Source organism: Xiphophorus hellerii, chromosome 4 (assembly GCF_003331165.1).
Source record: "Xiphophorus hellerii strain 12219 chromosome 4, Xiphophorus_hellerii-4.1, whole genome shotgun sequence".
Classification (NCBI taxonomy): domain Eukaryota; kingdom Metazoa; phylum Chordata; class Actinopteri; order Cyprinodontiformes; family Poeciliidae; genus Xiphophorus; species Xiphophorus hellerii.
In genome coordinates, this window is record NC_045675.1 from 16,925,892 (window position 1) to 16,953,723 (window position 27,832).

Sequence of the window (27,832 nt, forward strand, 5' to 3'; positions counted from 1 at the left end):
CCTACCAACAGAAATTTTTATCAGCTTAAAACAAAAGCTCCATAGAAATTGAGGAGAAATCATGTACACAGTTACATGCTGAATTAATGCAGGTCAAAGAGGTTATTATCTCAAGTTTCAGTTTGTGCAATTTGTTCCTCAGGAATCCTTTGTTCTTGACTAAAAGTGTGTCAAATGTAGACACATTGTGAAATATTTATTCCATGACTGAAAATCATATTAGAGTGTCGTTGTTTGTTTCGTTTTTCCATTCCACCCCTAATTTGCCAACAGTTACAGGGTTTTTGGCAAAGTCTTACAAACAGACATCAACTTTAACACAGTATACCCCATCCTGTAGCCTTAATTAGAAAGAAATTGTAAACAACCACGCCTGCCTTTTCTTTTGCAGATTATCCATACTTTATGACTGAGCGTTTGAAGTTATGAGGGATTCTGAATCAGCACTGCAGGAGCGGTACTCTTATAGGACATTGTTGTCTTCAATTATTTTCAGTCATATTCCCGTCTCTAAGAGGCAGAGGGTCATTTATTATTTAAAGATGCAATCGCTGCTGTTTATCTGAGATTTTTTAAAACCGGGTTATCTCTTCACATAGCATTTTTTTGATTAAACGGAACAAAGTGCAATAAAACGCAGTTTCAAATAGACGCCTGTCTCTCCAGAGCAAGAGCTCATCTGCCATTAATGTGATTTAATATGTACGGTGGCAAGCAGTTGCAGAGAGACGAGAGTTAACGAGCAACAGAGATGCTTTAGTATGTACATAAAGGGGCTTGCACAGACACTAACGGGCACAAACACACACAAATACACACATAGTTACTGACTAACAATCTCATATATTTGTCTCCCTATGTTGTAGTAAAGGAGATGGCAGGCTCAAAGAAGAGATGCCAACTTTTGGAGTTAGCTCTGTTTGAACAATGACTGATTAGTGCCTTCTGCATTTAACTTAAAAATCTTGGATGCAAACATCAACAAAAGCTGAAAGAAAAAAATGCATTCTAAAACAATCTGAAGAATATTATTTGCTAAATACAGAATTTTTTAAGCAATTATTTTTGTACTCTGTAACAACAGATTGTTAAACAACAGTTACAACTGTTGTTGCAACTGTTGTTGCAATTTAACAATTAGTTATTTTGAATAATTTCCAAATAGACATCTGCCAAACCTGAATCCCAGCCTGATATTACATTAAAATCTATGTGATTAGAACTCCATCCATTGCTTTACAGTGCTGCTTTACATTGTTCTTAAAAGGAACAGATATTCTAGCAAAATGGCTTTTCGCTATAAAATGTGTATTATCTATTTAATAAAACAATCTCTATCTGTTTCTTTATTTTATTAGTGGAACAGAAAATGTGGAGAAATAATGAAGAACATTGATTTTGATCCCCATTTAAATATTCCTCAGAAAATAGGATGAGCCATGCCTTGGTGCAATACTGTTCTATTGTTCCATCTTCCTTTTTGTCATGTTCATTGTGATTTTTAGATGTAGTAAGTGGTCCAGGTCTGCTCTGGTTTTTAAGTTGAATGGTTTGATTTTCTGGCAGTTTTGCATTAGAATAAATTTGCCAGAATAAAATGTGTGGTTTATGTCCTATAAGCTGCTGTATAGAGTAGATATTATGTCAAAGTAAAGAAAATGAAGATAAGACTTCACAAAGTAGTGAGTGGTACAAATCTGACTCCAAGCGTTCAGCTTGCTGTGGAAAAAAACTGCCCTGCACAAAGTTTGATGGCCCATATACAACATTTTTTTTAAGAATGAACAGTCACTGTCTCTGTCTTGCTGCTACATCTCACTCTTCTCAAATCCCAAATCCCCACAGCTCCTCTGGTGGACCCTCTTATGTTCACTTGTATCCACAAGCTGCACTATCACTGCTGTTAGTTCCAATGCTTAACTTTACCCTGAAGTCTTTGCCCCTGAGACCCTGGTGTTAGGAGATTAGTCTAACCTCAGCCGAAGCAGACAAACTGCAATCAATACCTGATAGGAACAATTCACCCGGGTCAGCTGACCTCGTATGCCACTAACGGTAACCTTAGTAAAGTCCTAACACTTCCAGGGTGACTGACCCCTGACGACCTGGGCAGATAAGGTCAGTCTGGCCTGAGTGACCCAGAGCCAAGAGGCCACTGTCCAGTTAGTCTAGCTGTCTTATAATGAAGTGGTCAGTATTGCCTTTCTGTCACTCAGCAATTACCAGGAGAGATATGGAGTCATAGATACGTGCTGAATGCACGCAGAATCACTAGCCACAGAATTACATTCATGAGGCAAAGTACCGGTAAAGTGACATGTAAACTACTCTAATATTGCCTCGTAATGACTGGGAGCAAAATGGATCGAAAGGAGTCTGACGATTGCAATGGAGCTGCTTTACATCAGAGTGTGCAGGCACAGGAAAACTCCACAGTAAAACTCATAACTAATAGCTGCTTTTAAAAGTCTGATGTTTTGTTCATTTAGAAAAGCTAAGCTGCCACAATGAGTTTTTTTTGTGACGAAGTGCTACAAATTCCTTAAATATCAGTGAACATCAGTCAATGCTAAACACCTGATGAATGCTCAGTCTACAGGAATCAATGTATAGATGATGTAGGTGTAACGAAGAGACGGAGCTGTGACCACATTAAAGGACAAACAAACATTCGCCTCTTCTGGCCATTTGTGCTCTTTCGATACAGGTCATGGAAAAGGGAAATCCCCAAAGCCACCCAGCTGCTGCCATCACACACTCTGTGCATTCTTGTATCTAACTATTTAGTTGTCAGTGATTTGGTTAAGTGGAATTGACTTTTATCTGCGGTGTGCTGTGGGGCTGCCACTGGCAATTCAGAATCCCCCTTCCTCAGCTCCTGTTTTAGCCCGGTGTCACATCCAGCACATTGCTATTGGCAGCTGAGCCGGGCCTAATCAATACCCCAGGTCAGGGATCGCCCGCGGCTCTGCTGTGGGTGGGCTATTGATCCGACACACACACTCCCACAGGTCTCACCCAACAAACCTTGGAAGTCGTGGCCTTGGATGGAGCACGAGAGACACGAAGGCAGGGATGACAAATTAACAGCGCTGCTCTTCTTCTGCTGTAACTGCTGACAAAACAGTGTCATAAAAATAATTTAGTTATTGATTAGCAAGTGAGACACTATGCCCCCCCTTATTTAAAATAGCTTGAAAGAAACATTATTGAAATTGATATTTCAATTGGATTCTAAGAAGCTGAAGTCAGGAAAAAAACTAACAAAAAACAAATGAAACATTTCAGCTGCGTGTAGCTTACAGTCACACTCGACCTCCGCTGCTGTCGGCCTGTTGTTTTTCTCCCCTTTCCACCGATCTTAGTTTGTCTTCTCTTTGTGGATACTCTGTCGTCACTCTATCAGACCTGCAGCCAGAGACACTCAAGTTATTTTTCAGCTGCAGTTTTAAATGTTGCTCCCAGAGCTCCTTATCAGCGCCACACGAAGAACTCATGGGAACAATTAAACACAGGCTTTAACTCCAGCCTAACCACAGAGGTAAAAACCATTGCACAGTGCTTCCAAATGGATGTAGCTTCAAAAGAGCAATTCAGTTATCACAAGCTGTCTGCCGATCCCAGCCGTATTCCCAAACTAACTCTCAGTCACTGTGGAACTATTGGAACATATGACAAGCATATTTACCCAGCTTCACAAACCAGGCCCTCGTGGTTTTCAAAGCCTTTTTTTTAAGACGCATTTTTTTATTATTATTGCTGGAATTGACAGTTGAATAAATAAGTATTGTTTATGAGACTTTGTTGTCATGTGTTGGAGATCCTCTGCAGTACAGGCAATTATATATGCTATTACAGGAACACGACTTGTTCCAGTTACAGGGAAATTAAGTTTCTCTGCAAATCTTCTTTTCATTTTTCATCTGAAAAGTCTTCAGTGGTATGAGAAAAGAAATTACTCACAGCAGTTCATTTGCTATTAAATATAATCTTGAAATCATGCGAGGCTGTCCAGCAGTGGTAGCATACAAATAATTATAGATTAATTTTGTTGACTCTGAAAACAGATGATTAATTTTGAAGTCTTGATGGAAATCATACTGCTCTGGTTTGCCTCCCCTGAAAGACATTTATTATGTGCTCATATTTCCGGGATGAGGCACAGAAACTGCGGAGCTTACAGAGGACTGCCATGGAACTTTTGTTTTCCTTTGTTGTAATGTTTTCCAAGTGTGTTGAAAAATCTTCCTAAGTAAGGTTTTTCTTTCTCTTCTCTTCTTACTCTAGGCGATGGTGTCATCTTGATATGCTGTTCGTGTGACCTGGGAGTCCCTAAACCCCTAACCACATAGCTTTGGAAAACCCTGGAAATACCTGGAATTCTAGGAGTATCTCACCAAAACAACTTCAGGTGCCCAGGCACCGAAACAATAGCTTTACGCTTTTCATTCATTTTTCTGCATACAAAGAGGAACCATCGCAATATTAGTAACAGTGGTTGGCCATCCATGTCCACAAGAAGCGTGCTGAGACCAAGAGGGCGTGACCTTTCTGCATGCTGACTTCAAACAAACACCCGAATTGGAGACACAGTCAGAGAGGGGACACTCAGAGCAAAAACCTCCATCAGGTAAGGCTGTGAAGACCCCACTGCTTATACAGACCTGTAACTGAGGTCTTTAACATTTTATGGTCTTTGAAGCTAACTTGCTCCCCACATGGTTAGTTTGTTTTTGGATTTGGTGCGAAGCAATGTCTGGCTGAGAAATATCCCATTTCCATGCCCTGTTTTCTGCTTGTTGCTCTTGGATTAGAGGTTCTGAACATGTAGAAATTTCCTTCCATCCATGCGCACTGCAGGTTAGAAGCTTAGGACTCATATTGGCAACTTTATTAGCTTCAGCAATATGTTATAGGAAGCATTGCTTTATGCAGTCACTTTTGCATTAATCATCTTCTCAGTTTCAGTCACACATATCTATGACGACAGAACAAAGCCACGGTTTTCACAGGTTTTCTATCACATATTTTATCACCATCAAATTAACCTCACAATCATGCTGTGGGTGTGTAAACATTGAGGCAGTTCGTAGGAAAATTGAAAATCTCACTAATAGCTCACTACATCTCCCAAGCAGCTGATTTGAAACAAAACTGTTTTACAGTGAAGTTTGAGCAAAAATATTGTGAAGAGTTTAAAGTCTGCAGAGGAATAATTTTGTTTCTGTTGAGTTTGATGGTAATTGGCTACTGCTAATGAAAACCAATCAAATATTTACTAAAAATTAAATAAGTTGTAACTGCTAATGTGATAGTTTTCCAGCACACAGTCACTGACAATCTCCACAAGAACCACAAGCCATGAACGGTCACTGCGACCGGAGTTGACTTTATCCAAGCAAGTGAATAGAAAGTTGAGTGGAAGGAAAAATGTGAAAGGAAAAGGTACTCAAGCTCTATGTTTAACCTGTCACATGCCGTGTGTGTGACCACATGTTAACCAGAGACTGTGTTAGTGTTAGTGAAATATAGGTAAGGTGGAAAAAGGACAGGGCCTTTTCTCACTAATCTCAAATTAGCATTTCAGATTTATTCAAATTTAGATTTTCATTTATAAACAAGGTCCTAGGGTCTGGAGAAAGAGTGAGATTTGGACTGATGCACTGCTTGAGGTCCAGTGTGAATTTCACTAGTCAGTGATGATTTGGTGACCCATGTCTTCTGCCTAGTCAGCCCGTTGTGTTTTATTAAGCCACTGTCTCTTAAAGCTACCTGGGCTTCTTTAACACCTCAGCTGAGTCACAGATTGATAGTCTCCATGTAAAGCTGCATTTATGTAGTAATTCTTTAAAAAGCAACCCTGACCATGTATCTCAGAGTCTGTATTGTACAATACATAGACATACCTTTCAGTTGACATTTCAATGTAAAAAACACTTATTTTTTTATTGATCTTATGTAATAATATTTTCAGCAAGTTTCAAGTCAATCTTTCAATGACATTTGAATTTATTGGGATACTTCTGTGTGTGTATATTTATATATCTATTACAACAGACATACAGAACAAAATGTAATATGTTGGCGTGTGTGTGAGTGTGTGAGAGGGGAAGGCTGAGTCTGTTCATCCATTTCACTAAATTTGACATGGTGCTGTGTGGACAGAGCTGTTCTGAGTCAGATGCGTGATATTTTCTGTCTGTTAGCAATACTTAAAATATAAAATTGTTTGTTAAAAGGGAGAAGAAAGAAAAGAAAGCAAGCCATGAAATGAGGCAAAATTCAACAGCAACCTTCTTGAAGGATGTGTTTTCTGAGCATCTTTGTTTGTTCATGTTATGACAGGAACTGTGAGATCATTTTAGCAGTTTCTCTGCAAACCAGACATTAAGTCACATTAACCAACCACTACTTTGCTTATCTCTTTACCAGTGTAACATCCTGCTGTTCAGATTTATTTTTTAAAATACATGCATTTTTTGCACATATTCCATAAATATTACTTGATTGAGAGGAGACAGTTACCATGATCCCATCAGAAACAGGGAAGGTGCACATGCCAACATGTGGCTAATGTATGCAGTTACACATAGTTAATGTGAAATGAAGTGCTGTCTGCAAAGTCTTATGTGTTGTGCACTAGGGACCTTTTGAAAATAATCTGAACTTATTAAAAATCAGCTTCAAAATGACCTCAAAGTAACATTTACAAACTATGCGTTTTCATGTTTTCATCCTGAAAGAAGTGTGTATGCTGTCATATTTAAATGTTTAAAATCTTAGAAAATCCAAAGTGGATTTTTTGCTGTTAAATTGTGACCACAAGCTCACATTGTATGTTTGTGTGTTTATTGAAAGAGTTTTTGGTACGTTTGTGAGTTTGATATGAAAAATGTCAATTTTCTGATGCATAGACACCTAACTTCTGATTTTAGTTTGCCAATACATCTCTCTGTTGACATTCAAGTCCTGGACCCAAGTTATTGGCACTGTACCAAATAATTTTGTTTTTGAAAACATGTTTTCATTTCTCTGCAGTGACTTTGACTCAAACGATATCAGATATCCTTCATTCAAAAGGTAAAACTGTTTATCGATGACACAAAGAGGAGATTGTTCTTCACTTGAAATTATGTCTGATAATAAGAGAAATTGGTTCATGAAATCAAGGAAGAATATTTTAACAATGGAAGAAAATATGGCAAAACCAGCAGGAGATGAGTCACTTGGATTTAAGGATCTAAACACACTTGTTTTGATAATGAGAATAAGGACAAGCAAACAAAGATACAGTAAGTCTGTGTTTTATTTTATTATGAAAACATGTTAAGGTTGCATATATAAAAACATACAAACAATAAAAAAATATTTATTAACGCAGAAATCGTCACTGTCGCAATCTGGAAATAATTTTCAATAAAATCTGAATTAAGATCAAACAGATCAGCTGCCTTCCAAGGAGGGGAATGATAATAAAGCCGAATACAGGAGAAAAAAGGATTTCCATCTGGGGGGAAGCATCATCCCTCCCGCCTTCCTGCGTGCTGAAAGAGGGCTCCAGGGCTCCGACACTCGACCTTATTTTCACTGTTCTTCTGCAGCCAGGGTTTCTCCCCTTGTGCAAGCCTTCTCTGTTCAGAAAAAAAGGCATGCATGATTTTATACATGAAAGACATATGTAATTGGACAGTGGTGCCCATGCTATATACATTTGCATTTCTAAACAGGACCTGTAAAAAGCTGTTTCCTGTTTCCCTCGGCCTTCCCTCTTGCAGACTTGTATTTGCAGGTAGTAAGAAGCTTGACATTAAAAGGTGGAATAAACGCAGGTTGATACAGTTGTTGTAACTCACATGAATGTTCAAAATGCTCAGAACCTGCCAGAATATGGCTCATAACTCCACGTCATCAGTATAGCTCAGACACTTTGTAGTAGCCTGAAGAAAAAAACAAGATGATTTGGATTTGTACTCCAATCTGTCTTTGTAAATTGATGTGGGCTGAAGCACTAAAAGTAATACATTTAGGATTGTTAATAAAGCCTCTCTGACAATACAATATCATTTTTCATGCAATAGTTTTCATGAATAGTACCATCAAATTTCAGTCAGGCTTGTTTTATTCATCAAAGAAAAGCGTAGGCATAATTATTATTTTCTGTTAATCATGTCTTTCAGCTAAACAAATACACCCCCAAAATACACCAACCTGAAGATTTTAATTTGGATGTTTCTGACTATTTTGTTCCTTTTTGTCAATTTTGTCTCAGGAAGAAAGTTGGAGTCTGTAGAAATGATCATTACCAGAGTACAGCATAAAACTGACTTTTGAGTGGCAAAACGAATCCCATTGTTGAAAATGTCCACAAGTCATGTAGGAGAAAAAACAAATGTAAATGAAGGTTCTCTGGTCAGAGCAGACCCAAATCAAACCTTGTCTTACATGCAAAGAGGTTATGATTGGCATAAAGCTAGCCCTGTGCATCATCCAAGCTCAGACCTCAGTGAAACATGGCTTTATTTTGCAGTGGGGATGATCTTCAGCATAGACTAGGAAGTTGGTCAAAGGAGATGGGATAATGGATGAAGCTTAATGAAGAGTAATCCTGTAAGAAAGTATGTCAGGCACTGTAAAAGACTTGAGACTGGGATGTCACCTTACAACAGAGTTATGATCCGATGCATACATTTTTCATCTATACATTAAGTCAATCCCCAGACCGATATCCAGTTAAGAATTCATAACAAAGCTTGAAATTTGATCTTCATAGACTCTCCATCAAATCTGACTGAGACTGAGCTGACTGGCAATAAAAACTGAACAAATTCTTCTTCTTCTAGATTTGCCAATTGGGTCGAACTATCACCCAAAAGATCTGAATCTGGAATCCATCAAAAACAAGGTTCTACAAAGTGCTGATTCGAGGACACTAATCACATATTCTGTAATTATAAGATTCTTATTGTTTTCATATTTTTTCTTAGACTTCCATGTATTATTTTTCTTTCACTTCACAATTATGCACCAGCTTATGTTGGTCTATCAAATAAAATTCCAGTGAAATATATTTAAGTCTGTGGTTGAAACCTAAAATAAGTATAAAATTAAAAGCTTGTCAACACTCTTAGAAGGTACCATTTTGCTAAAATGTCAACTAGTCTCCATAAATACCTGCCTAAAAGAATCCCCTTGAACATTAATACATAATGTACTGGTAACAGGCTTCCAATAGTCCTGCATGAAATTATTAGAGTTATAAAACAGGTTCAAGATGTGTATATAAACTGAGCTTTCATGAAGTGAAGAAATGTATGATTCTGTGCACACATGTAATCCTGTCAGATGTGAAAGAGAATATGAAGTCACTGCTGGTCATCTGACCCGGGGGAAGGCGTGACCTTTTGGATCAGAAAAACAGTTTTTTTTATGTTGACATGTTTTTTCTGTTATAAACAGAAGCAATGGCTTGTTTAGATGGTCAAGCTTTGGTTTATATATGATCAAAATGTTGATGTGGCCATATTTAGCTTTTTGTTATATTCATCTAACGTGGTGTAATCCACACCAATGCCATAATTTGTATGCAGGTGTTAAAGTAACTAAATAGTTGTTGCTATGGAATCTTTTATGGTTAAAAAAAAATAATTAAATAAATAATAATAATAATAATCACATTTTACACACAACAGATGCAAAAAAAAATCTAAATCAAAATAAGAATTTTTTTTCCCCATGACTTCAAGGTCATCCGCATTGCAAACTTCTATGACATGTAAGTTGTGATAGCAGGCTGCCTTACAGCTATTTTTAATATGCGAGGCCTCTTAGGATATGTTTCTATTTAAGAACTGAGCTTATGAGGTTTGACTTCACTTTCTGTTTATGTCTCAGTGTTTATAACCAACTCTAGCATGAAAGTTAGCATTTTATGGAGTGCTGCAGACCTCTTGATTTTATGATCGTCGCTCAACCTTCGGTGGTGTACCTGTCATGCAAAAGTAAACACCTGTACTGTTAACCTTCTTTACAAGCTAACACCTTAAAAAGGAAACAGCTCTACCAGGCACTTGGTTTTATTGGTTGCAGGAACACTGAAGGCTACACTGAGGGGGGCGGGCTCACCTCTACTAAGGTATTTCAAGTTCAGAGGCCAAAGCAGTTGATGGACAAGCAAAGCTCTATGACCTCCACCCTTCCACAGCTTGCCACACACAGCAAATATCAGTGGGGCTTACCGGCAACCTGAACAAAGTTTAGAGTTTGAGAGCTTACAGAGGTTAAACGTACCTCAGTTACAGTCACATAAGTGGGGAGGTGGGCTCCCACGCTGTCTGAAGGTTTGATCCCACAAAGCTTCAAATGAGCTGCTGTGGACTGTTTTACAACAAGGAATTGTAATGTCTGTATTTCCTTTGTTTCCTTTTTTAGCAAAGAAACCCAGTGAGTGAATTCTGATGTGCAAGCAAACAGAAACTGAAATTAGATAGTATTTGAAGCTACTGAGGTCATCCTCATTCTGGATTTTCTTACTGTCTTGATTAGGTTAGTATTCCTCATTATTTGTAATTATTATTTTATTATAATTATCTATTTACGGGCAATCAGATTTGGGTGTTGTTTTCTTTTTCTTTTTTTTCAAATTCCGTTCAAAATGATTTCCTTCCTCTGCGCCACATGTCATTTATTGTTATTTTGTTTAATGAATTATTAATAGTTATTTAAAAACCAAAACAAACCAACCAACAAACAAAAAAACAGCATTCATTGTTGTTTGGTCCAAACAAGACAGATGACATCATCCATACATTATGGCTGGGATTTGGATTTGACCTCAGGGGGAAATCTTAGATCTACTTGCCTTCTGTGTCGCTTCTACCTGTCATCTTTCATCTCGTCGCGTTTTCCCCCCTTTTCATTCTTTCTCCTTTTGTTTTCTTTTCTTCTTCTGTGTGTGTGCTCCTCTTGACATCGGGAATATCAGGTCTGCAAGTTTATTACGTTTCCGTGCATATTCAGCGAGCACGAAGTGGCATTTAGAGAGGCTTGGCCTCGCAGAGGTCTGCGATTCTCCCTCTCGTCCTGTTTGGATGGTTTTACCATCAGCGGGTGCATGGCTGCTGCCTGGAGTGTTCATATGGCTCTGATTTGGGATCCCTCTGTTTCAGTGAGCCGCTCTAAAGCGCGTAAAACCCCACGGGTCTCACCCGGAGACTGTGACAGCAGCTTCGAGGATTTCTCCATTATTCACCGTATCACCCGACCTGAAACGAGCATTATTTGAAGCTCTCTACTCCATTTTCCACTTTTTTGTCAGTTACTGCTGCTTAAAAATAATTTCAGCATAACTTTTATTGAGAAGAAGTTTAACATTGAACGCTGATAAACTGTCAAAAAAAAATGTAGGGGGAAAAAAACATCTTCAAAACGAGCTTTGCTTGTGTCTTTTTATTTATAGCTATTTATTTTCTATTCGAGTTTTTGGAATTTCATCTTCAACACTTTCAAGGTACTAAAATCTGTCTGTTACCTGCAGCCTTATGCATTTAAAATAGTTAGAAAAATGTGCACAAATATCACCTAATCATTTCTGACGTTACTTAATGAATGACATCGATCTTTTAAAAGTACATATTTTTAAGATTTCTTATTTTCGTCATGTCTGTCGATATTTCAGTTTTTCATGTTTTTCTTGGAAAACAAATACAATACCATTAAAAAACGTGGTAAAAAATAGAGGATGCAAGGGTGCCAAGGATTTTTCAAAATTTAAGTTTTGTCGTATTTTTGCTTTTATATTTGGATTTGTAAATGTATTATTTTATTTTATTTTATTTTATTTTATTTTACATTATATACCAGACCTTTAAAATACTTTAACCATGCAGTCACATACACGCACTGAGCATACCATACTCATCCACAGGCACACGCACACACACACCCACATTGGGGGAGAGAGAGGATGGATTCAGACAGACAGGGGGAGACAGACAGACAGTTATGTTCGCTGCTTTGTGGCAATCTTTACGTGTTTTTAATGTTTATTGGTGTAAATCGCTGTGATCTGGATGAAACGATCTGCACAATCAACTAAAGACAGAAAAAACATCAGCGATATTTTCTAAATATTGACAGGAGAATTAAGGCTTAACAGATCTATTTCCGAAGGAAAAAAAATGTTAAATGTGTTTTTTGAATAATGCATAGGATCTTTAATAAGGTAGTACTGACAGGGCGAGTAAATGCATGAGAGAGGAGAATTGATATGGCTTCTTGTTTCTCATGTAAATGAAGCAGACTGACCAGACGGCCGGTCCACATTTATTCTGCTCCAAACTCAAAAATCAGAAACACCAGCCGCACTGTGTTTTTTTTTTCTTTCTATTTCATAGATCTGGTGTTAGGTTTGCCTCTTATGTGCTGTTTTGCTTATAGTTACTGTAGCTTCTAAGAACGAACTTTACATGTCTGTATCAAAATTGTCAAGAAATGAAGCAATCGGTCAGACGATGTGTCAATTTTCAAAAAAAAATTTAATATGAACATTTTATTTCAACAATATTTAGCAAAGGCAGCATCAGCATCAAAGTGCATCTGAATAAACTGGGAACAGACGAAGTCATCATAGGAAACAAAAGTATCTTATTCACAAAGATACGAAACAGGTAAACAAATTACAATTCAAACAGATTAGGAAAATATAAACAGTAGAAGACAAAAAACAAAAAAAAAAGCAAACAAGAAAGGCTGTGCATTTGTAACATAATCAAAAATTAGCAAATGATTGAAAGGGTCTGATAAAAACATTCAGAATAGTACGGACAAAAACTATTAATACAGAAAAAGCAACATTTGGCCAAATGTAAAAATTCACAACATTGTACATTGTATCCTCTCAGAAAGGTTCTCTGCTAACCACCCACCTGAGCACAACGTGAAGATCAAAAAAGAATAAAATATATATCTATGGATGTAAAGGGATATATGAGAGAATAAGACTGAAGAAATACCTTTAAAATAATAAAAACTCAGGTTTGTTAAAGCGACGTCTCCCCTATCCACAAGGGACCGGCTTAGAAACATGATGCTGGACGTTGCATCACCTGACGTACATTTTATTTATACCACAAAAGTTTGTTCATAAAAAATAAAATAATGACAAACCTAATTGTGTTTTTATTATTAATAATATTATTTTTAATTTCTGGATCGGCTGCTGTCATGCTGGCAGTTTAGTCCCACCTATTTCGTTTAAGTTCATGTTTAATCAAAGCTGGACTCTTGCCACACCTCATTCCTCCACTAAAAGATGCTCTTTACTAATTAGAATAGTTTCAGAAACTTCTACACACCTCTTTGGAAAAAAAATGCGAATTTAAACAGCATTGAACTTCCCAAAACGATCGCCTCTTTAACTTCTATTATCAGACAACCCGAGTGACGTTTTACATAAATGTGAGCTCCTTTTGGATGCGGTTTGAACCGCAGCACAGTGTTGGCAGGTAAAGGTAAAGGTGCGCTCTGGCAGAGACCACTTGGTCCGCAGGCGCCTGACTTGCTGTGAAACAGTTGATGCTCTGCTTGATCCCAGTGGTCAGGCTGAACATAAGAGGGCGCTCCCATTGCACCTGGCTGTGCTGCCCTATCCACCCCAGACACAGGGAGAGCCGGACGCAATGCTCCCATGTGTGATGTGGGGGTAAACGGTGCTGTCTTAACTGCTTTAGACGATAGGGAACTATATATATATATATATATATATATATATATATATATATATATATATATATTTAAACATAGGACGAATCAAATCAGCATGGAAATAAGAGCTGCGTGTACTTGAAGATGCTATAGTGAAAGTGCGCACTAACTTTATTGAAATAGAATAATGCGCGACGCCTTTTTCTTGCATCTCTAAGAGAAGCAAAAGCGAGGCGTTAAAGTGTTCCAGCATCCTGTTATTAGCTCTACTGAATGTAACATGCTTATAAATGTTTTCTTCAACCCACCAAAATATATATATATATATTGTTTTTAAAATCAGGTACAGAGTTCTCATTCTCTCCCAATTTAAATATTTTCAGAGTATAATCTCACTCACTGTGTATTCTAAAGAAACTGTGATGCCCTTTTCATCTGTGTTTACCACAGCCTCAACATACAACTCACACCGTGCAGTCGTTAATATTACAGCCTATGAACATCTTAAATCCCCCCAAATCCTTCGAAATATATTAGTCGTTATCTCTTTATAAAGTTATATGACTTTTTCTCGAACACAGCTTTTATCTTTAAATACTTTCAACCCTGCTCATTTCCTCTGTTTCCTTTTGTGCTTTGTCTGGGATTGCGCGCGCTCGTGCACGCTCGCGTGCGTGCGCGCGCGCGCCCGCGGCTCACTGCAGAGAATAACTTGTAATTCAATTTGAAAACATTAAAATAAATGTTTCTGACAAGTCGTGCACGTGCGTCTTGCTTGCGACAGCCCTCCCCCCCACCCCCATCTCTTCAAGGAGCGATTATATGGGGCTTGGCCCTCCGTCTGAATGCGCTGTTTTTGTTTCTGGCAGCTCTGGTGATGGTCAACCACTTCCACGCGCCCTCGCCTCCACGCAGCACTTTGCATTTCAAGCCACTCTGGCTTTCTTTGTCACATCCACGGGCTGTCATAGCCACAGGTTGCGTTGAATTTGCAATGCCACTCATCGATGCATGCCTATTGAGGCTGGCACGTGGACAGTTATCCTTCCCACTGAGAGGCGCAATTGAATGCTGGCAACACAAAAGCCCCCAGACCCTGTCAGCCCCCCCACCCCTACACACACCCCCTCTTCTCTTTTCACTCAAGCATAGGCCCTAAAAGCATGAAGGCCTCCGTCTGGCAGCTCCCTTTTTTGATTTAGCCCGCACCGTGCTCAATATGGCCACTGATGGAGTAATGTCAATCAGGCCTCTGCATTAATTTGTAAACTGAAGTTTGCATTGTTGCAGGGCTTTGAGCGAGCGACTGGCTGAAAGCTGCCTCCATGCAAGCCTCAAATTACACCAGACTCTTTTATTATCTGGTAGCCCCCTTTAACTCCACTAGCACGCTATTTTCGACCTATTCATTTTTACAATCTCCTTCTTCCCGAGAGAGCAGATGCGTCGCAAATCCTCGAGATTCCTGCAGTCTGCCTCTCACACATGCGGCGACTGGGAGGAGAACAAAAAAATGCAAACAGTTTGAGCGATTTATTTATTTAGTTTTATTTCTGAGGAGGGGGGCATTCTATACAGCAGATGTTGCGTTGCTTAAAAACAGGTATCAGTGGCTGTCGCTGCTTGTGGACTGCCGAGGAAATGCCGTGTTACAGCTCACCATATATTTTAGCAGCAGGGAGAGAGAGGAGACGACAGTGAGGGAGGAAGGGTGAGGGAAAAAGGGAGATTGTGATGGAAAAAGGTGGGGTAGAGGGTGGGTGAGGGAGGTGTGTGTGTGTGTGGGGGGGGGGGTGTTGGGTCCTGACCATATAGGCTACAATGTAAGAAGTTTGAGTCTCTTCAAAGGAATATAGCCTATGCTATCGGATCCGTAGAAACGCCGCATCCCGGGAGGGTGGGGGGGTTTCATAACCTCTCTAACCTTTAAGTCAAAGGGCCTTGGAGAACATAAAATATAGTCTATTTATTTCATCAGCCATCCTTCTCAAGCAGAACATCACGGAGGTCTTCAACCGGTACAGCCTTAAAATAAAAACACACCGGAAAGAATTTCTATCCGGCACAAATATGAAACACACACACACACACACACCCACCCACACACACACATCAGGTATTTTTTCTTAATCCAGTTACGATTTCTTAAACAGTGCGAGTTTTTAGGTTCGTTCTCAGGCAATATCTAGATACGACAATGTATTTCTTTTATCTATTAACTCTGCATCGGAATTTAGCACGTTGAGGTCGCGGACTAACAAATCCGTATTGTTTCAATCAGCAGAAGGCGTTCTGTGAAAGCTGCTGCCCGTGTTCGCAGTAACTTGGGCTCAGCACAGAGAGCTGTTTGCACAGAAAGTGTGTAGAAATGAGACAGAGAGGGGTTGTCCACGTTCTCAAACAACCAACAAAAAATTCTGATAAAAAGTGCAATGACAGAGTCAAGTGTTCCCTCCCCCCCCACTACAATATCTATCTGGGGGTGGGGGGGGGAAACGTCCTTAGTTTGCGAGAAAAAAGTTTGCAAATGTTCAGTTTGCTTACGTTCTGATCACCTTATAATGAGATATCAGACTGATATGTGGACACTAACACTCTTCTAAAAAAAATCCAAAACATACAACCAGAACCTCAAGAAACGTCCTGATCAGTCTGAGTCACGCATATATTTTTTTTTACAGTTATTATTGTTATTTACATGAACCCACACGTATTGACAACGTGTTCCCACAAGTTTGGTAACAGATGTCACAATGGCATGCTGGTTCATCACACCTACACTCACAAGTCTTTCTTTCACTGGTGTGCTTGGTAAGAACAAATCTATTCATATTTTTGCAAATATTGCTACACACATCTTCTTAATTTTGATTTGAAACATGAACACGTTTATGGGGGAAAGAAATGCACTGAAGCTTAAGCAGGTATTTCTGAGACGAGCTGAAGTTGCAGACATACTGTACAAATGCAAGCAGCTCTGGTGATTTTTTTTTTTTCACTTTTTGAATGAAAGCAAATATTTCAAATTGTGCTCTATTCCGTCAGATCTGCGAGATATTTCCTTTCTAGAAGTGTGTTGTGAAGCAACAAAAATCCGCGTGTACTGTGAGCTGAGAGTAAAAGGTAAATCATAGACGCTTTTATCATCCCTTTAAAAATGTACCTAATTCTTCATTTTAAAGGCAAAATTTTATTATTTTAATAAATATGACAAGAGCTTGAAGTTTAGCATTTTATAGTTCTAAATCAATAAAACCTATAACTTACGTCTAATAATTAGAGGCACTCTTTGGTCTGAGTTGTGTTTCTTGTTCTTTATTATAACCTCTTGTTCTGAGGAGAAGAAAAAGATTTTTTCTTTTAAAAAAAAAAAAAAAATTCCCGACTGAATCACTCAAGTTGAACTACGTGAACTTTATCAAAGTTGAAACACCGAAGCTGCGCCGTCAGGACAACTTCATATTAATTTTCTGCTCCCGAACTGAGGTATTTACTCTTAATGCGTAAAATATATATTTACCGGTCTAAATACACAGTTAGCTGTGATAATATGCAGGTGCCACTGTATTTACGATAAGCTCTGGTCTTTGCAGATTACAACAGCAGTTCTTGCGCCGTGCCAGCTCATGTGTTGCTGCTACTGTACAGTTCTGCGTAAAGGAAGCGCTTTAAACAAGCTCCTATTGTCGCAAAAAAAAAAAAAAAAAATTAAAATGTTTTTACTTTATTTGCTTATAATCGGTCGTTTACATGGTTGTGTGCGGTGCAGATTGCCGAGCGCTTCGTCGCTTCCGTTTCGCTCTCATCAGAAAGTCAAAGTTATGATTTTTAATAAGTTGTCAAAGCGGTCGCAAAACTCGTCAGAGACGCAACCCTGGCTCTACTTTTGAAGCGACTAAAATGCAAGCCGGGAAGTCTTAAGTAGTTGGAATAAAATAAAGCAGAGTCGCTTTTGTGCTGAAGCTGCATATAGCCTATTATATTTATTTAAAAAAAAAAAAAACGCAAAACAAAAACCCTTTTTTAAAGTGAAGAGGGGGAAAAAAGCGGTGGAAAAACGTGCGCCAGTGCCGTCGGTGTTCGCCCGCTGAGGCTGCCCGCTCCCGCATTAACTTTCACTGTCTTCCGTCTAATCAAACTCTTACTTTCCGCTGTTCGTAATTCCATATTTTCAATTCCTGATCATTACTTTCCTCTTTTTTCTACTTGTATCTATCCATCCATCCCTCCCTCCCTCCTCTATCTCCCTCCCTCCCTCCCTCTCTCTCCCGAGCCTCTCTCCTTTGCTGAATCTTATTGATCCAGAAGGCGGCTAATTAGCCCTTCCCTTCGTGCCTGTGTAATGAAGCACATGCGCACTGAATTAATCACAGCCATTTTTTGCAGGAAACTAATTAGCAGGAATAAAGATCCAAAGAGTTTTTTCTTTTCAATCATCAGATCTCACTTTCACCTCTTCCTCGCTCCCTCTAACACAAGACTCATCGCCTGCTTTGCATCCAAATTATTTTTATATCGCCTTTAACAACTAATAGTAGCCTACCTACTTCGGTTTTTTACACTCCGCAACAACAATGATCTTTCTTTTGCCACCCTAAGCGCAAACTGACCAAAAGGAGACTGCCTTGATGGGATCTTTAGCTAAATCATCTCAATACTGGATTAAAAAGCGAGGATCACAAAGCGGCAGCGAGAAATTGTAAGTTTCAACTTTGCGTTTATCTCTTTTTCCCTCTCTTGTTTCCACGATCCTATTCTCTCGCTGTGTGACTTATCTGAACCACTCTGTCTGTTCGTGGGGTTTACCGTCTGGCGGACCCGGCTATATCCTCGCTTTTAGAGAGATGACCGGCGATCACAAGTTCATTTTCATGCAAGATACTTTGCTTTTATTCTCGATCTCCTTTTTTTGATCATTCGTATCGTTACCTGTGTTTACATGAGCGTTCCGTCCTCTCCTCCTCTCATGAATGGAAGATAAGAAACGGGCAAGACAGCGATCCGCTCCAGAGCAGTTGATCGTAGAAAAACACGGTTTTAAAAACAGATTCGTGTTTTGTTTTCTGCGGTGGGATCGGGGAAATGGGTATGGAGGGCTAATGGTTGTTAAGAGACGTGTTTTAAAGCACAAATGCAACAAGGAGGTGGTGGGGGGGAAAGCTGTGCAGAGCGGACGAGGGGCAGCGGCAGCTCCACATGAGCGCAGCCCAGGGAAGGAGCTCCAAGTCCAGCCTGTGGGTCCGTGGGCGTCCGGGAAAACAGGGGGAGCATCTTTCGCTTTCTGCTCTGTTTTTCTGAACAGATTTGACACTTTCCACATCCAGAGAGTTTCGCCACCGTCGATTTCTAATAAAATCCTCTTCTGGCTGAGGACAGTTTTGTTCTTCTCCGACAACGTCTCTTGTGTGAAATGTGCAATCCCTCCGCCCAGCCTCAGCTCCGTCAGCCGCACACTTTTTCCCCCCAAACACTTTCTCCGTGTTTTAGCCCCTTTTTTTATTTTACAACAGCTGTTTGCCTCCTTTCGGTGATGTTTTTCACTCGATTCTCGCTCATTCACTGACGAAGTCACATGCAGATCGATTGACAAGCGTGTGTGTGTATGCGTGTGCGTGCGTGCGTGCGTGCATCAGGGGGGCTCGGCGTTGAGTTGAATGTGGTGTTGGTGTTGTTGATGGGGTTGGGAGAAAAAACGGAGCACCGGGTCTCCTGCGTGACAAGAGCGGATCAGCAGGACCCCGCACACGGACAGGCTGCGAGTGGGAGCTGCGTGACGAGGGATCAGACATGTGGGTTCAGGGAAGAGACAGGGAGGCTGGCTTTGCTCCCTCGAACTATACTCGGCTACCGACTCTGACTTTCAAGGGAATATTTCTTTCTCGTGGAGAGAAAATACTGCCCTTTACATCTGATCTTAGGATGTTAGAATTAATGCAAAGTAACCATCGGAAACTTTAGATGGCGGTCCAAGCTGCATCCGCGGGTGGCGTTTAGTTACAGCATCAGTTTATCTAAAAAAATAATAAAAAATAGAATAAAATGCCAAAATACGCAAAATCAGAACAAATGCAATGGGGGAAAAAAACCTGGCTGCAGTGGGAAAGAGGCCTTTTTTGACAATAACCTCACAAAATAATTAGAAAAAATAAGTAATTAAAATGCAAAAATCGGCATAAATGTAATATTAAAACATCATTTTTGGAAAGGAGGGTTCGAAGTACAGTCAGATTAACAAAAAAAAGTAGAACGATGATTATTGGGGGTTTTTTTTATCCCAGAGAAAAACAAGAAAAAAGGGTGAAACATTTTTCTTTCTTTTCTTGCGATGAACAGAGACAGTGGTACTGTTGGGGTAAAAGCTGAAGGCTGAGGGGAGTGAGGTGGTGGTGGGGTGGCAGTTGTGAGTGTGTTTGCGGGGAGTGCAAGGGGTGTGGATGTGGGGGTGGGGGGTTAGGTCAGACAGCAAGAAACAGGGGAACAGGGGTCATGGAGTGAGTACAGAGATAAAAAAGAAAGAGAGGAAACCCCCTTGCAAACAGCCAAGAGGATAATGGGGAGAGAGTTGGGTCTGGCTGGGAGAAAAAGGCTGATCTGAGTTGTTGGTGGAGGGGTTGTGTGTCTTTTTTTTTTTTTTCTATTATTATTTTTCGGAGCAGGTAGAACTCAAATAAAAAGGGGGTTCACTATTGTCAGCATCTGTGGGATTACGGATTTATTTATTGATGAGAGAATCAAAAATGGGGCCGGCTTTGATAGAATTAATCACCAAGCAGGGAGAGAAACTCCATCTACAAATGAAGAGGAGGGGAGGGCTGTTAGGGTGGGAGAGCAGAGAGGTCAGATAGCCATGGGACATAGAGGAAGAGGTCAGGTAAATAGATCCCTGCTTTTCATACAGGAGATAGGAGTAAAAGGGAAGCAAGATTCTGGCTCTCTTAAGAATAGTCACAATTCGAAATGACTTTTCATAATTTGGTTCTGCCTTCTTTGGATTTTCTGACACTGGCTTTTTCATCACAGCTTTATTTGCCTGCAGTGGGAACTTCAGATTGCCACGATCAGAAACTTATAGATGCTCTGTAGGACAAGAAGGCCGCTTCACCCCCCGCCACCCCCCAACAAAAACAACAAAAAAAAGAACACCAATAATCTCCCTTCCTGCACCGTTTGACAGGATAGCACTCCTCTCCTCCTCCTCCCCATCTTCCTCCTCCTTCTTTCCCTTCTCTGTTACAAAACAAAGACAGCAGAAAATGTTTACTGTCATTGCACCTGCCTGTTTTTTTTGTTTTTTTTTCCTGTCTTGCCACATTCTCATATTTATGTTTAATTATAACAGTTCCAGGAAAAGGTGTGGAAATGTCATGGGCCTTATTTTTTTCCATGTACTCTCTTTTCACAAAATACATCCATGTGTTCTGTTTGGTGTTGGTGGCAGCAGTTCCAGAATCCTCAACTCAGAATTATTTTCACTGAATTCCAATTAGACAGTGACGGTTTTAAAAGAGGCATTTGAAAAATAAATACGTCCAAAATAGGTATGTTTTTTAACGTTCACTTTTCTGTCTTTTATTTGTTATAGTCAAATTTTATTTAAACGTAATTTAGCAACATTTTGGTACATTTTAATCTGAGGGGGGAATGAAAGGACTTCTCATTCATGCTTCCCTCCATTTTGGTTAATTTTGTCCTTGCATGTTTTAATTATTTATTCAATTTATTTTACATATGTCCATGATTGCACGTATCTCACAATTTTTTTTGAAGATGCAGAGTAAAGTACATGTGACAACATTCTTCATTTTTATTTAAATGACTAGAGGAGCTTTGTTTGCAGCTCTTCTGCGTTTAGTAGCTGCGTTAAAGTGCAGATGTGAGGTGTTGTAGCTGCTTTTCGTGGGGAGGAACGTGGTCGTTGTGTTGAAACGTCAGTGACCATTGATTCGGCATTGTCCACCGTTTGCACTTGACCCACGTCTGTAGCAACATTTGATGCGAGGTATATTTAGAAAATTCAGATGCCATTTAACTGTATGAGTGGGAACAGAGCGTCCAGTAGTTGGGTAAATGAGATAAAGGGGGGAGCCGCAGTCGTCACGGATTGGCTTGCTCTTTGGTTTGGCGTGAGACAGCGGAGAGCTGGAGGGGGGGTAACACAGAGAAAGGAGAGAGCGCCTCTGGCTGTCATAACCCCTTCGCTTCCACACACACACACACACACACACGCACGCACACACCCCCACACACCCCCACACCGGTGCGTCTCGTTCTTCCTATCTCATTCTCGGCATCTCTGCATATTTCCCCTTCCTCGACTCCCACCTCTTCGTGTTTGGGATGTGGCACTGTGGGGGGAAATCGGTGCCACGTCTTCGGTCGGAGGGAGCCCTCTTTGGGTGAGGAGCTGGCTGGGAGCATACGTGGAATATTCAGCAAAGAAGCAGTGAGAACTGCATTTAGATATGTATGCACATAGAGGAGAAATAAAGAGTGTGTTTTTCTTTTTTTCTTTTTTTTTACTTATTAACACAATTGTTTTAATTCACCATTTTGTTTTCTTATTTATTTCCAATATCTCTAAATAAATTGCAGGTCATTTCCAATTAGTTCCCCTCTTCCGAGACAGCATCATAAAATGCCTGTAATTGTGTCGAGTGTGTATTCTCTGAAACCCAAAAGCCGGAGCAGGCGTCTTGTCTCCACCATTAGCCGTATGGATGTTTAGATGAGTGCGACTGACAGACACAGATGATGGGCTTTTCATCTGATGTATGCTTTTCAATACGACCGACTCTTCCAGTCATGCTGCATCTGAGTCCGGCAAGTACTCGTCATGGCTGTCAGAACGGGATTCAAGCTGCTCGGGGGGTGGGGGGGTGCCGGTGGTCCCAACTCAACACTGTGAGTGGGATGGATGTGATGGTCAGGTGTGTTTATGTAGGCATGCTTACAGTGTGAATGAATCCTCCACCTGATCCTTAATCCCAGCAGTCCAGAGTGTCCTCTTCATCTGCAGAGAGCCCCCTATCCTCTGCTTGTTTCTAAAATTCCCCCCTCCATGTTTCCTTTAGAGTTCGCCTCTTTTTTTTTTTATTCTTCCTCACTGTCGACTGTCTTTTATCTTTCTGAAGTGAAGTTGGCGGGGTTTCTTGTGGTTTGCTCTTTCACAACATGTTATCGTGTTAACAATCTTGGTTAAATCATTGTGGTAGACAAGATTTATGACTGAGAAGATGCACATGTGTCACAGCCTGTGTGCGCACGCGCGCGTGTGTGCAGCAGCAACGTCCGGATTTATTTGTATGCCGACATTGTAAATAAATCAGTTTCCTTTTAAGTGTGCTATGTCAAGGTCTTCTCATGGCATAATTGTGGTTTTTATCAGTATTTTGGCAAGCTTACAGGACAAAGCTGAATTTAGGTGTCATGCAGCAACCACATTCTGATTGTCTACTAGTTGTAATGTGAAAAATAGGTGAAGCTTAAAAGCAAAAGATGCTTTCTTTTTTTCCACCCTTCACTCTTCACTCGTGGATGCTGTCGAGGTGACAGAATGGGGTTGAACAATGCGTGAAATATTTATTTAAAAAAAAATTCTATTCCTTTTCTAACAATGAATTAAAGCTGTTGTATTGAGAGAAACACATTATAATATGTTCTTGTGTCCTTGAGTTGAATGTTACTTCTTGAATAGGTTTATTAGTATGCTTGCAAACCAAGCTTTTTCTTAGACGCTGCTGTCATCGCACTTATAAACTCAGTTTTTTTTGTTTTTTTCCTGTTTTACTTTACTGACTGTGAGTCAAATTCCTGTGTGATGCAAGTCCATCCATGACTGGCAGCATTCTCAAAGTGTGTGTGAGTGTGTGTGTGTTGTGGTAGAGCAGTGTGCTGACTCTATCCTGTTTGAAGCAGCAGGAGCAGCGGTTAGCTCTCGTGCTCAGAGATGTGTCTGCGGAAGCTGCATATGCCAGTATGTCAGTCAGGCAGGGATGACAGCGAACGCTCTGAGGGCTGCAAAATTAAAACGGAGCTGCATCCCGGCCACCCTCCGACCCTCTACCCCCATGCTGCTCCTCATAAGCCCACCCTTCTTTTTGGACCCTAGAGGCCAACATTCCACCCTCCGCGCTGGTGCTTATCATCACAAAGGACAGAATGCATAAAACATGGAGGACGCTTAGACAGAGGCTGCCCAGGTCGCCTCTTTCTCCCTACGCCGAGCCGCGGAACAATGTGCGGGCCCCTCTGGCCTGTGACTCTGACGACACACACGCCATCTTTTTTGTCCTCCCCCTGTTTCTTTGTCATGCTCTTCCTCTTCCTCTGTGTTACTGTGCTCTGTGGAGTGATAACTGCCCTTGCATTGTTTATCTGTGTCTGTGAAATCTCCATTGTGTAACCCAAATGTAAGTGTGTGCGAGCGCGCATACGGCTGTTCGAGAGAGTGACAGCTTTAACAAATTGACACTGCCACAGCTGCACTGCTCTTGCTTTCATGCTTCGTATTATCTGTTGCTTTATGAATGAAAAAAAAAATCATTTGGATTTTTATATTTTGAGAAAAACATAGTATTTGTCATCTGAGAGACAAAGATTCGACTGACTGAATATAAATTGCTTTGTAAACCTGTAAGAAATAGGATATGTTTTGAAGAAGATGGGCCAATGCAGTCAGATTTCTCATGTTTTTTAGATAACCTCTATTATATTTTGGTGGGTCACTCAGTGTTGCAACGTCATGGTTTGTGTGCGTGCACGTGCGTGCGGGTGTGTGTGTGGGTGTGTGTGTGTGTGTGCGCGTTTACAATTAGATTTTGACTGTTACAAAAAAAATATTAAAGTAGTAATAATAATATTTTACTTGCAGTATTTATATAACTGCTCTGTCACAACCTGTGGGTGCTTATTATTTTCAATGAGGCAGATAGACAAATAGATTGTATTATTTCATGTTGGGTGGGTTATCATTTTTTTTTGTGTGTGTTTTGCAGAATCCAGGCCAGAGTTCAGTTTTTGACTTCATATTTACCAATTTAAACTTGTCCAAGCAACTTTGGTTGGAATTGGTTCAGTTTTTCCCATCCCTGTGTGTCTGATAAGCCACGGCTGCAGGAATGCACTGCTGGGATGTGCTGGACCCCAGCAGGTCTGTGGCACTTCCTCTCTGTGTACCTCACAGCTTATCCTCCCCAGGATTATAGAGAGAAGAAAAGAAAAGGGCGATGGCAGGAGCACTCCTTCTCCTTCTCACACACCCTCTTTCCCAAATTTTTTTTTCTTAAACACACGCACAAAAATCTTAACAAAAAGAGTAATTCACTTGCAAATGTGTAGTTCCCTGTTTGAGGAGAGAAAAGGAGACTGGGAGGGGCATGTATGGAGAGATGTGGAGAAGGCTGTGATGTGCTTTTGGTATGAAGCTGAGGTTCAGTTACTGTCCCTGGGTGGTCAGAAAAACAAACTGACCTCTACTAAATATTTATAGATTATCTTAGGATTTTTTGTTAAATATATACTTTAATTTTGGAAAAAAAAAATCGAACTGTTGTAGCTATGTGTACTTTGGAGCTGCTGTAATAAGGCAGGTAGATTGTGCAGGATGTGGCTGTCGCTCCACTGTCTTCCCCTGAGGCATCTGATGCTGTTGGCTCAGTGTCGTAGGCCACTGATCTGCCAGTAGTGAAGGGGTTAAGAAGCAAGGATAGCCCTCTTTTGTCTCTGCGGCCCTCTTTGCCATTGTTGTGGTGGAATTGAGCTCGGTGCACCTCACTTGACCACAGCAAAGCAATAAAATGGCCTCTAAGTGCTGCAGCCTCCATAGTCCTCTGAAGTGTGCTCTCTTTCAGCTTCTGCTGCTTTATTTCTTCTCTTTTCCTGCATCACTGTGCAGTGTGTATGCGCCGCATGCCTACATATACTGTACATCCTTGTGTTTGCTATTATATGTATTTATTACTCATGCAAGGCTAGTCCGCGTGAGAATAGGCTCACATAGTCCTTTTTGAGACGTGCACACATCTGAACAGCGTTTTAGTTCATTTTATTTGCTTTTGTAGCAAACACACAATACACATAATAAGAGAAGATTATACCAGGTTGTATTAGAAGGTAGATGCCATGGTGCTGTTAGCACCTGTAGTCTTGGGGGGGAGAAAAAAAAAAGGCTACGTTTTTAAATAACACCTGTGAAAAATGCACATATTTAATATTTCTATGATTAAATTCAGCAGAATGCTGATAATCTTGTATATATATTCAGTGGAGTGTTTCTGGCTCTCATGAATGCCTGTAAATATCTGCACTGATCTGACCGACACCACCGCTAGATCGGTATTATAAAATTGAATGAGGATGTCCCACTGCTATGCCCGGCATATAAAAGATAGATGATTTGCAGATTTATACGCCCCAGCTTTAAGCTATTGGTCTGCGTGAATATTTAAAAAAAGAATAATTAAGATTACCATTGGACCAGTGAGACCAACATTCTCCAAATAATCCAGTTTCTCCATTTTAGAACGAGCTGCTATAAGGCTAAGTGTTAGTGCTTTTGCGTCTGATTGCACAGATGATTGTTTATAGCAGAGTTCCACCTCTGCAGACATTGTAATTAAAAAGAAGATATACTGCATGTGCGCCTGTCGCCATCCCGCCCCATCTCATCTTGTCAAATAAGCATCCAGTGCTTGCAGTGAGCATGTTGGTGGATTTATGAAAGATTCCTCATTGGCTGAATTATAATTGGCACCGTCCGGAGCGTAAACCATTTTTGCCAGGTGTCATACAGGCCGTATTAAATGTTACGCCCTCCTGCAATTAAAGCCATATTTCCTCAAAGCCACATTATATTACACCTTTATGTTTATACCGAGAGGGAGTGGGTGGGGATCTTTTTTCCTCTATGTGTGCCTCAATCTCTCCCCCTATTCTCTTGCGTTTCCTTTCCCTCACAGAACATGCCTGGTTCTCAAGCTGGATCCCACCGTACCAGAAACAAATGTTGTTTTTCATTTTCTCTGTGTTAAATGAACAAACATGAGGACTTCAGTTCCTCATAATAAATTGATTAGAGAGGAGAAGGTTCCCATGCAGCAACACAAAAACACAGATATTTGTGTATGTAGCCCGAGGAGGAGGATGAGGCATCCTCTCATCTTCTCCTCACAAAAATACATTGATTTAAAAATTAGATGTATATATTTATCCAGTGGCTGTAATTCATTCCGTAGCTGATGTTTCATTAAAATGAATGAATAAATTTCTGACACCCCGCACTCTTTGACTGTTTTCATTCTGATTTCCAGGACCACAGAGCTTAGCTTGGACCAATAGGCTGAAGGGGGGGTGAGGGAGATCCCAAGGGGCCGACTGGGGGCTAGACGGTCGCAACAGACTGGTGACCTCGGCTTTGTGACGTCATCTGCCTTGTCTGGTCACCATGGCGTTCATTTTCCCCCTACTGTTTAATGAATGAGGATGGAATCCCTCGGCTAGCCCGCACTGTTATTATTTTTTTCCTCCTCCTTCTGCTGAATGGGGAGTCTAATAGATGCCTAGGAAAGCGTTATGCACATTTATTATGGTGGCTTGGGTGTAAAGCATCCCCTGTATCACCTCATCACCTGCTGCATGGCCACAAGTCTGCTGTGGCTCAGTTTCTGTTTAATTAAAGGCGACATTTTCCAGAAAAGCTCAACGTTTGACATTTCAGTTTTACCCAGGTGGTAACAAGTGGTGTATATGTATTGTCAAGTGAAGCGATAAAACAATACGCTCACTGACCACACATAGGAAGTCAACCTGAGGTAAGAGCGAGGCTCAAAACGGATACTGGCTGTTTCAACAGTTTCTCTCCTCTCTTCGCGTGTTAAGTGCCAATCTTTTGACCAGATATGCCCTGCTTTTTCCTTCCTCTCTGCTATCATTGCACATCTGCTCATGAAGCACTTTTTTTCTCCATCCCCCCCACTGAACCATTGTAGGTAGCTCAGAACCAGCAGAGTAAATAAAAGTTTTATTTGAAGCGTATTCTGTTTTCTCAATTTAGATGTCCTTGTTTGTCAGACAAGCTTTTTATAGGAGGAGGGGTAAAAAATAAAGGCTCCTCTTACAGCTTGCTTTTTTGTTT

The 27,832-nt window shown here is 40.4% G+C and overlaps 1 protein-coding gene and 1 long non-coding RNA gene across 5 annotated transcripts in view; one reads left to right on the plus strand and one right to left on the minus strand.

Moving 5' to 3' along the window:
- The window catches only part of zfhx3b (zinc finger homeobox 3b), a 224,214-nt gene that overhangs the window by 64,818 nt on the left and 131,564 nt on the right, over positions 1–27,832 (plus strand). For 2 of the 4 annotated variants that reach the window (XM_032559863.1, XM_032559864.1), the window contains one exon: positions 4,288–4,630. The gene's annotated coding sequence lies outside the window, so the exon portion shown is untranslated. Of the gene's footprint in view, positions 1–4,287; positions 4,631–17,030; positions 18,401–27,832 lie in introns of those variants that run through there. The other 2 variants (XM_032559865.1, XM_032559862.1) reach the window with 1 other exon arrangement.
- On the minus strand, positions 12,515–27,823 carry LOC116718167 (uncharacterized). The gene is made up of 2 exons (XR_004338890.1): positions 18,631–27,823; positions 12,515–17,034 (listed from the first exon to the last, which is right to left on the minus strand). It is a non-coding gene; the product is annotated as an uncharacterized LOC116718167 (long non-coding RNA).